This window comes from Garra rufa, chromosome 1 (assembly GCF_049309525.1).
Source record: "Garra rufa chromosome 1, GarRuf1.0, whole genome shotgun sequence".
NCBI lineage: Eukaryota > Metazoa > Chordata > Actinopteri > Cypriniformes > Cyprinidae > Garra > Garra rufa.
The window spans coordinates 93,472,691-93,483,269 of record NC_133361.1 but is presented as its reverse complement, the minus strand read 5'-3'; the positions used below and the strand labels follow the sequence as shown (position 1 = coordinate 93,483,269).

Here is a 10,579-nt window from a genome sequence, read left to right as displayed (position 1 = left end):
ATGTTAGGAAAAAGACTAAAGCAAATATGTATAATGTGTTAAGGAGTTTGGAAGGAGGGGAAAGTGAATAATGTGTTTTAAGTATTTAATTTTAATTTTATTAATGCTTTTAATGGTTTTTAATTGTGTTACTTTTAATGTAAGAGGCTTGATGAATGTTTGGAAATTTGAAAAGGTTAAGGAGCTGTGTAAAAAACAAAACTTAATATTTTTACAAGAGACAAACTGGAAAGATGGTATAATGGATGATTTTAGAAGGAAATGGCCAGGGCATATATTTTATAATAATGGAGATGGAAGGATGGGAAGAGGAGTTGCTATTTTAGTCAAAAAAGATATAAGAAATGATCTTGAAGAAGTATATAACGGCAAAGAGGGGAAATGTTTAGCCATAAGAATTAAAGAAAATAATATGACTTTATGTAACATTCATGCTCCAGGAGCAGAAAAAGAAAAGAAAGATTTCTTTAACAGGATAAAAGGGCTAATGAATTCATGGGGAGAAACTATTTTAATTGGTGATTTTAATACTGTTTTTAATAGAATTGATTTAGCGAATGGAATGGTCTTTAAAAATGACAGTGGGAGAAAAGAGTTGGAGAAATTAATGGCTGAGCATGAAGTAGTAGACATATGGAGAGCAAGAAATGAGGGAGTAAGAGAGTATTCAAGAAGACAATTAGTAGATGGTATTTTAAAGCAAAGTAGAATTGATTTTATGTTATGTAAGAGAAAACTGGGTGATTTTATACAGAGTGTTTACTATAAAGAAACAGCGATGAGTGACCACAAGTTTTTATTTGTGAAGATTTATTTTAATGAAACAGAAAGAGGAAAAGGGATATGGATTATGAATACAGAAATTCTTAAAAAAGAATCTTATAGGAGAGCAATAGTGGATATAATAAATGCTGAAAAACACAATGACATGTATCAGGAAGATAAACGAATATGGTGGGATAATACAAAATATGCAATTAAAAAGTATACTATTAATATTAGTAAAGCAATACAAAAGGCAAAAACATATAAAGAACCGGAGATAAGAAAAGAATTAAATGAGAGATTAAATCAAGAAAAGGTAGATGTAGAGAGAATACTGATTTTGGAGGAGGAATTACGAAACATAGAGGAAACTAAATGTAGAGGTGCAATGGTCAGAAGCAGAGCAAAATTTACCGTAGATGGAGAAAAATTTACAAAGTTCTTTTTCAGTTTAGAAAAAAGTAAGGCTAATGGAGAAATTATAAGAGAATTAAAAAAAGAAAATGGAGAGGTAATAAAAAAAACACAGGACATTCTGAAGGAAGTTAGGGACTTTTATGAAGGCCTTTTCAAAAAAGGGGAAATAAACGAAAAAGAAGAACAATTTTTATTTGACCAGATTGAGGGAAGGGTAACAGAAGATGATAAAAATATTTGTGATGAAGAACTACAAATAGAAGAAATTAAGGAAGCTATAATGCAGTTAAATAATGGAAAAAGTCCAGGTTTAGATGGACTTGTATCTGAATTTTATAAAGTTTTTAAAGATGTTTTAGCACCAATTTTAAAGGAAATTTTTGAGGAGATTTTTAAAAAGAAAGAAGCAACACATTTAATGAGAGTTGGGTTAGTTAAATTAATATACAAGAAAAAGGGTGAGAAAAATGATTTGAGGAATTTTAGACCCCTAACAATGCTAAACTCAGATTTCAAGGTTTTAGCTAAGGTTTTAGCAAATAAACTCAAAAAGGTTTTACCGAATATTATTAAAACAAGTCAGGCATATGGAGTGAAAGGGAAAGACATCACAGACATAATCAGCAGTATAAGAGATGTAATACAGTATATGAAAGAAGAGAAAAAAGAGGGATATGTAATAAGTGTGGATTTTGAGAAAGCATTTGACAGAGTTGAACACAATTTTTTATTTGGGGTTTTAAAGAAGGTTGGTTTTGGGGATAGGTTTTTAAAATGGATTAAGTGTTTGTATAATGGAACTACTAGTCGTATCAAATGTAATGGTTTTATCACAGAATGTTTTAATGTAACAAGGTCTATAAAACAGGGATGTCCACTTTCTGCGCAACTGTACAGTCTAGTGACTGAAGCTCTGGGCTTAGCTATAATAAAAGACAAAGAAATAAATGGAATTAAAATTGGGGAAGTGGAAGAAGAACAGAAAATTTACGATACTACATTGATTTTAAAAGATATTAAAAGTGTGGCAAATGCAATGAAAATTATTCAAAGATATTGTAAGGGATCAGGTGCTAAAGTAAATATGGAAAAAACTGTGGTCATGAGAATAGGGAATGCGTGTATGTTACCTGATGTTTTTAACTTCAAAGACCAGCAAGAAATAAAGATTCTAGGGATAACATTTGGAGAAAATGGAAAAAGAGTTAAGGAGATAATGTGGGACAAAATAATTGGAGAAATGGAAAGGAGGTTGGAATGGTGGAAACAGAGGAGAGTAAATCTGAAAGGAAAGGTACTAATCGTAAATACATTGATGCTGTCAAAAATGTGGTATGTGTTGGGTGTTATCCCTAACGGTTCGATGGCAAGCGCAAAGAGTAAAACAATGTGTTTTGAATTTTATCTGGGAAGGGAAACCACCAAGAATTGGGTACAATGTTTTAATAGGGTCAACGGATGAAGGGGGTATGGGATTGATAGACCCAGAGACAAGAAAGAAAAGCATGAGAGTCAAAGTGGTGAAAAGGTATTTAAACAAGGATTTTATAGCAGAATGGAAGCATGTAATGAAGTTTTATCTTAACAAATGTGGGGGTTTTAATATGAATGATGATATCTTATGGATGAAACTGAAGCAAAGCATGATGAATGGGATTCATGATTTTTATAGAGAAGTTTTACAAGCATGGACAGAGTTTTTAAATTTTATCGAAGGAAGAAAAATGTTATTGAATCAACCTTTGATTTTAAATGCTAACATTTTAACTCAGGAGAAAGAAGTATATTTTAAATATTGGTTGGAAGCAGGTGTACGACAAGTAAAGGATGTTTTATACGAGATTAAAGAGGGTTTTTTACCAAGCCAAGTAATTGTGGATGCTGTGCATGAGATTGGGGAAGATATTAGAAGAGAAACTCTAGAGAAACAATTTGAAATAGTGAAAAGGGCAATACCTAAAGAATGGATTGAGAAAATTGAAAAAAAGGATGAAAGCAATGATAATGTGAAAGTGCTTTTAAAGGGAAAAGAGAAAGACTTTCAAGAATGTGTTCTGGAAAAGATTTTTACATATGTTTTAGAAATAAAGTGTGTAAAAGACCAGTTGCGGAACAATTTTGGAAAAAAATCTTTGTGGAAATAGATGAGGAGAGAATCTGGAAAAATTTAAAGTGGAAATACTTAGACACAAACCTTGAATCTTTGGACTATTTTATCAGACACAATGTCATTTTTACTGAAACAAAATTGGCACAAATTGGTAGTAGTGATAACGCACTATGTAAAGTATGTGAACTAGAAAATGAAAGTATTATGCACTTGTTTTTAAAATGTGCTAAATTAAACAACGTTATGGAAAAGTTAAAAGAAATGATGAAAAGGATGATGACAAGTAGAACAGAGGAAATTGAGGAGGAGTCAGAATGGTGTAAAATATTTTTATTTGGCTTCAATGGAAGTAAAACAAAGCTTGTAAATCTGTTTTTATCTGTTGCAAGAAAGGCAATTTGGGAAAGGAGAAACATTGTAAAAAATCAAAGGTGCAAACATTGATGTCTGGAAAATGTATAAAAGAAAACTGGAACAATATTTTAGAACTGTTGATGAATATTTTAAAATGGAAGAGAATGAGGCTGTGTTTTGCAAGAATTTTATGTATAATAATCCTTACATTATGTATACACGAGAGGGATTGAAAATGGATTTGCCTGAATAATTGTTGTTCTTTACATGTTGTTTTCAGTAATACATGTCATAGTGAACTAAAAGTTAAAATAATTGTAAATAACTTTGAATATGATTCTGAGCTGATGTTTAAAAGATGTTTGTAAATGTATATAATGTATATTATGGAATATTTTTCTAATAAAAAAAAAAAAAAGAGCGCCCGATCTCGTCTGATCTCGGAAGCTAAGCAGCGTCGGGCCTGGTTAGTACTTGGATGGGAGACAGCCTGGGAATACCAGGTGCTGTAAGCTTTTGCCTTTTCTTCACTATTTATATAATATGCTGGCTTTTACGGAGGCTGATCTTTAAATAGCCCACTTTTTGGAGCAGCCCTCGCTTACGGCCATACCGCGCTGAGAGCGCCCGATCTCGTCTGATCTCGGAAGCTAAGCAGCGTCGGGCCTGGTTAGTACTTGGATGGGAGACTGCCTGGGAATACCAGGTGCTGTAAGCTTTTGCCTTTTCTTCACTATTTATATAATATGCTGGCTTTTAGAAAGACGTGTTTTACCGCTCTATTTATTACAATCATTTAAATGTATTATAGAGTTTTAAGTGTTTTACATGTTTTTTAGGCCATTTTATTACTCTTAACATTTTAAGTGTGTGTGTCTTTAATAAATGGATGGTTGGAAGCAGGAAGTACAACTGTATAAGAGAGCAGCATGACAAACAAAGGACAGTCACCAAACTGTTGGATTGAGGAGTTGCTAATTTTAGAGCTCACCTTTCCATTCACCACCTGCAAACTTTGGATTACACTTTCTGTGGATTGTACATGCACTGGTGGACACTCACATTGGACTTATCAACACACTGGGATTCTTGGACTGTTTTAGGGTATGGACAAATGAACTGTATTCTTTTAACAGAGTTTACCTAGTTTTATCGTGTTGTTTTAAAGTCTTTCATGTGAACCTTGTAAATACACCAAATCTATTTAAACCAATCTTCTTTTATGTCTCATTCTTTTAACCACCAGTCATCTCTCACAGTTAAATCTGACCCCATTTTAGTCTTGTAACTCGGCTGATAAGGCCGATTGTTACACTTGGATGGGAGACCGCCAGGGAATACCAGGTGCTGTAAGCTTTTGCCTTTTCTTCACTATTTATATAATATGCTGGCTTTTACGGAGGCTGATCTTTAAATAGCCCACTTTTTGGAGCAGCCCTCGCTTACGGCCATACCGCGCTGAGAGCGCCCGATCTTGTCTGATCTCGGAAGCTAAGCAGCGTCGGACCTGATTAGTACTTGGATGGGAGACCTCCTGGGAATACCAGGTGCTGTAAGCTTTTGCCCTTTCTTCACTATTTATATAATATGCTGGCTTTTACGGAGGCTGATCTTTAAATAGCCCACTTTTTGGAGCAGCCCTCGCTTACGGCCATACCACCCTGAGCACGCCCGTTAGTGGTACGATCCAGGAAGTGAGTTAATTCAGTGCTGAAATCAGAAGGAAAGTTTGGTTGAAGGAATATTTTTGTTCATTTTTTTTTCTGGTTTTAAATTTGGGAGACAAACTGAGGAGTTTATAAGGAGGTGTAAGACTTCTCCCCAAACAGCTTTTTGCTGTTTGGGGTGCTACTGGGAGTGGGGTTACCCGGTGCGTGTGCTACGGACAAGATGGAAACTAATAAGGAGAAAGACAATGTTTCGGCATGGAGAATGGAGGATGGAAATGTAGCAACAGGTCGGAGTTATGAGAAGAAATTAACTGTGCTGGTAGAAATAGTTGGAAATGAAAGAATTACGATGATGGAATTATTGCGGAAAGTAAAAGAAGAGTGCGGTGAGGTCATTGGCTGTAGATACAAGAATCCAAGGGAATATGAACTGACCATGCAGGAGGAGAAAGGGAAAAAGAAGTTATTAGATGGAATAAAAATTAGAAACGGGAGTATATTGGTGAAGGAGATCAATAACAGCGAGACTGTGGTCTCTTTCCTGAACCTGCCAACCTACATAACTGATGAGGAAATAATAAAGAAATTAACAGACTGGGGAGTGACAGCGGCTTCTACGGTGAAAAGGAGAATGTGGCCAGGGACTGGAATCGCTGACGGGACAAGGTTCCTAAAGGTCAAGTTTACTGAAAAGGTAAAATCACTCCCATATTCAACGAAGTTCGAGATAGTGGGAGGAACCGAGCACTTTCGGGTGATACACGACAGACAGGTGAAGGTATGTCGCCTGTGCATACAGCCAGGACATATTGTTAAAGACTGCCCAAACTTCAAATGTTATAAGTGTGGCGGGCAAGGACACTATGCACGGGAATGCAGCGAAGGGAGCTGCACTGTGTGTTGGAAAATAAATGAATTGTGTGTATGCAACGCAGCACAAGAGGACGACAACAAAGAAGAGACGGGGGACACAGTAGACCTGTATGGTGAAATGGAAGAGATCCAACAATCAAGTGGTGAAGAAGGAGGCGAGGAATGGAGTGAGCTGGATAACATAATGGAGGCAGGATGGTCTGGAAAAAGCACCAGGAGGCATACTAACGTAAGCGGAGGGATGGACAATGAAATGACAACCGACGGTGATGGGAGAAATAAAAGAGATGATAGCAAAAATCAACGAGATATGGGAGTGGGAAAAGCAGGAGTATCGACGAGAATACAAGAAGGAAAAGGAGACGAGGAAGAAGAAGAAGAAGGGATGACTGTACAAGAGACTAACGTTACTTTGATAAACCTTATGGACGAAACTGGGAAAAATGAAGCTGTTTCTAAGCAACTTAAGAGGAAAATGGAAAAGGGTGGAGGAGGCAGCGCCAAAAAGTAAGACGCAATATCTGTTAATGAGATACATAAATGTTTATGCTATTATTTTTTATTTTTCTTATGGATGAAGTATTGAGCATTGCTTGTTTGAATTGTAATGGCCTGAGGGATATGGACAAATTTAAACGGGTGATAAGTGGGCTTAATGCTCAAGTAATATGTCTACAGGAGACAAATTGGACAGATGATTTAATGGAAGGGGTTAAAAAGGTCTGGGATGAGGAGATATATGTAAACCACGGCACCCAAAAAGCCCGTGGAGTAGCAATTTTGATTAGAGTTGGGAGGATGTATAATATAAAACAAATACAAAATGACGGTAAAGGGAGGATATTAGGAATAGATTTTACACTTCAAAAAGATAAATATAGATTAGTTAACATGTATGCTCCAAACGTGGAAAATGAAAGAAAAGAGGTTTTTATGATGCTTAAACCTTTATGTATTGGGAATTGTATAGTGGTGGGAGATTTTAATGTCAAATGTACAAGACTAGACATAGCTAATAATATGGTATACAGAGAGGATCCTTCTAGAAAATGTTTAAAAATGTTAATGCAGAGTAAGGATATGGCAGATGCCTGGAGAGAGGAAAACCCTTACAAGAGAGAATTTTCAAGAAGGCAAATGGTAATGGGGGACCTTAAACAAAGTAGAATAGATTTATGTTTGGTCAAAAGAGATATTTTACAACATATAAAGAAGGTGAGTTATAACTTCACAGGTATAAGTGATCATGCAGTAATGACAGTGAAATTAGGGGGAAACTTTGAAGAAAAAGGGGGTGGTACGTGGTGTCTAAATTCTGCGTTATTAAAGGAAGATGCGTATAGAAAAAGTATAGAGAAGTGTATTAAATACGAAATGGAAAACTCCTTATATGAAGAAAATATATGTGAATGGTGGGGTAGATTAAAAAAGAAAATTAAAAGGTTGAGTATTAGATACTCGAAACAGAGAAATCATATGGAAAAATGCAAAGTGGATACTATGCACAAATTATTGGAAGAAGAAGTTGGGAAAATTGAAAATAATCCTGAATATACTAAAGAACCATATTGTCAGATAAAAGCAGAAATAGAGGTATTTGAAAAAGAAAAATGTAAAGGTGCAAAAATAAGGAGCAGGGCACAATATGTTTTAGATGGGGAAAGATGTACAAAATTTTTTTTGAATTTAGAGAAGAAAAAACAAGGTAAGAAATTCATTAGGGAATTGGAAGACGAAGATGGGGGGAAAGTTACAGACTATGTAGAAATATTAGAAAGGGTAGATAGGTTCTATAGAAATTTATATAAAAAAGAGAACATAAAACAAGAAGATATAGATAGAGTTTTAAGTAATGTAAATATAAGCCTTAGCGATGAAGATAGGGAGTTGTGTGAGGGAGACATAACTCTAGAAGAAGTAGAAGAAGCAATTAAACAGACAAAGCCAAATAAAAGCCCAGGGGCAGATGGATTAATACACGAATTTTATAAGATCTTTGTTAAAATTTTGTCACCGATATTGTTAAAATTGTTTAAGGAGATGGAGGAAAAAAAGGAAGTGCCAAAATCTATGAGTAAGGGGATGATAACGATTCTTTTTAAAAATAAGGGCAGTCCACTCAAATTAGAAAACTACAGACCTCTAAGCTTATTAAATACAGAGTATAAAATTTTAACAAAAATTTTAGCAAATAGACTCAAAATGGTCATAGGGACCATAATTGCGCCAAATCAAGCTTATAGTATCCCAGGAAGAGATATAACGGATACAATTTGCACAATAAGAGATGTGGTGGGAAGTATGAGGGAGGATCAAGAAGGTGGAATAATTTTATGTATTGATTTAAATAAGGCTTTTGATAGAGTGGAACATGCTTACCTGGAGCAAACAATGAGGAAATTTGGTTTCGGGAATAGAATACTGGAATGGATCAATCTGCTATACAGTAAAGCGGAAAGTTGTGTTAAAGTAAATGGGGTTTTGACAGACCCTTTTCCACTTGAAAGGTCAGTGAGACAAGGATGTCCGATGTCTGCTTTATTATATGCAATATCGGTTGAACCACTAGCCATAAGGGTTAGAGCGGACAAAAAGATAAAGGGTATCCAAATACCAAATAGTGGTGAGAGCGTAATACACCAATACGCGGACGATACAACATTTACGATTAAAGATGTAGAAAGCATAAAAAATATAATGAAGCACATTGAAATGTATGGGAAAGCATCGGGGGCAAAAATAAACATTGAAAAATCAGAAATAATGAGTATAGGAAGTGTGGACTTGAGAGGGTGTGACATCCCTTTTAAAATTGCTAAAGATTATGTTAATATTTTAGGAGTTCAAATTGGAGAGAATACAAAGGGTGCAAGGGATGCCACATGGACGGGGATTTTAAATAAAATAAAGCAAGTACTCCAATTCTGGAAATTAAGAGAACTAATGTTAAGAGGGAAAGTTACGGTTGTGAACTCTTTGTTGCTCTCCAAATGCAACTATATTTTAGGCGCAGTTGATTTACCACAATGGGTAATTAACGAGATGACTGAGATAACAAATGATTTTATATGGGGAGGGAAAGGAGTTAAAATAGCAAGGAAAACATTAATTGCAAGTTATAAAGAAGGAGGATTAGGATTGATTGACCTAGAAGTTAAAAAGAAGGCCATAAGGGTAAAAACGATGAAGAAGTATTTATATGATAAAATGGATTATGGATGGAAAGGTTATATGAAGGATGTACTGGACAAATGTAGTGGATGTGGGGAAGAAGGGCTTTTTATGGGATTGAAAAAGCCGATGTATGACAAAATATCACTGTTTTATCAGGAAGTGCTTAGCGTGTGGGCAGAGGTCATAGGAAATATACAGTATGAGTGTGAAAACATAAATCAAGTTTTAAAACAACCAATATTTTTAAATCCAAAAGTTAGAATGAAAGAGAGAGTGATTTATGACAAACTGTATATGAAAGCTGGAGTGAGACAAGTTAAAGATATAGCATATGAATATGTAAGAGGGTTCTTACCTAACAGAGCCATATATGATTGTGTTTCGGAGTGGGATGATGAAATCGAAATGTCAAAGGTGGACTCGATGTGTGAAAATATTAAGACGAGTCTGCCCAAAGCATGGGTAGAGAGAATTGAAAGTGAAACTGTTAAACCTGGGGAATGGGGATTGCCTGATTTGTTTTTTGATGGAGGTGATGGGAAAAGACTGCTAGAGGAAGTATCTACTAATATGATGTACAAATTTATTTTGAAGAAAGAGATCAAATTACCGGCATCAGAAAATGTGTGGCCTAAAGTGCTTCCTGGCTTAAAGGTTAAGGAAATTTGGGAAAATCTTTGTGTAAAATACAATGGAATAGAATGTGAAAACCTGGATTTTAAATTAAGACACAACAGAATCTACACGAAATTAGTCCTTCACCAGATAAATAAGAACATAAATAGGGATTGTGATGTGTGTAGATCTGCTCCAGAAACGTTGATGCATGTTTTTTTAGAGTGCAGAGAACTTGATGGTTTTCATGAAAAGCTAAAAGAACTAATCAAAGAAAACTGGAGGAAGAATGTTAAACAAGATGAATGGAAGAAACTGTTTTTATTTGGAGATTGTGTAGACTATAAAAATAAGAAAGTAAATCTCTGCAATTATGTACTGAGCCATGCAAGATACGCAATATGGGCAAGGAGGAACTTAGCATTCTATGAAGGGAAAAATGTAGATATCTGTACAATGTTCAAAAATGTACTGAGGAAAAATGTTTATCTTATGTGGAAATATTTGGATAAAGAGGTGTTTGAAAAAGCGTTTTTAACGGACTGTAATCTCATAAATGTGGATGATGAAAAGAAAATGTATGTTAATTTTTGAGCAGTTA

General features: G+C 35.0%; 2 non-coding genes across 2 annotated transcripts; both read left to right on the top strand.

Annotated features, from left to right (window-relative positions):
• The first annotated feature begins 4,245 nt into the window (after positions 1-4,245).
• Positions 4,246-4,364, top strand: LOC141296406 (5S ribosomal RNA). Its single transcript, XR_012341257.1, has one exon. It is a non-coding gene; the product is annotated as a 5S ribosomal RNA (ribosomal RNA).
• Positions 4,365-5,086: 722 nt separating this feature from the next.
• On the top strand, positions 5,087-5,205 carry LOC141317688 (5S ribosomal RNA). Its single transcript, XR_012352051.1, has one exon. It is a non-coding gene; the product is annotated as a 5S ribosomal RNA (ribosomal RNA).
• Positions 5,206-10,579: the final 5,374 nt, after the last annotated feature.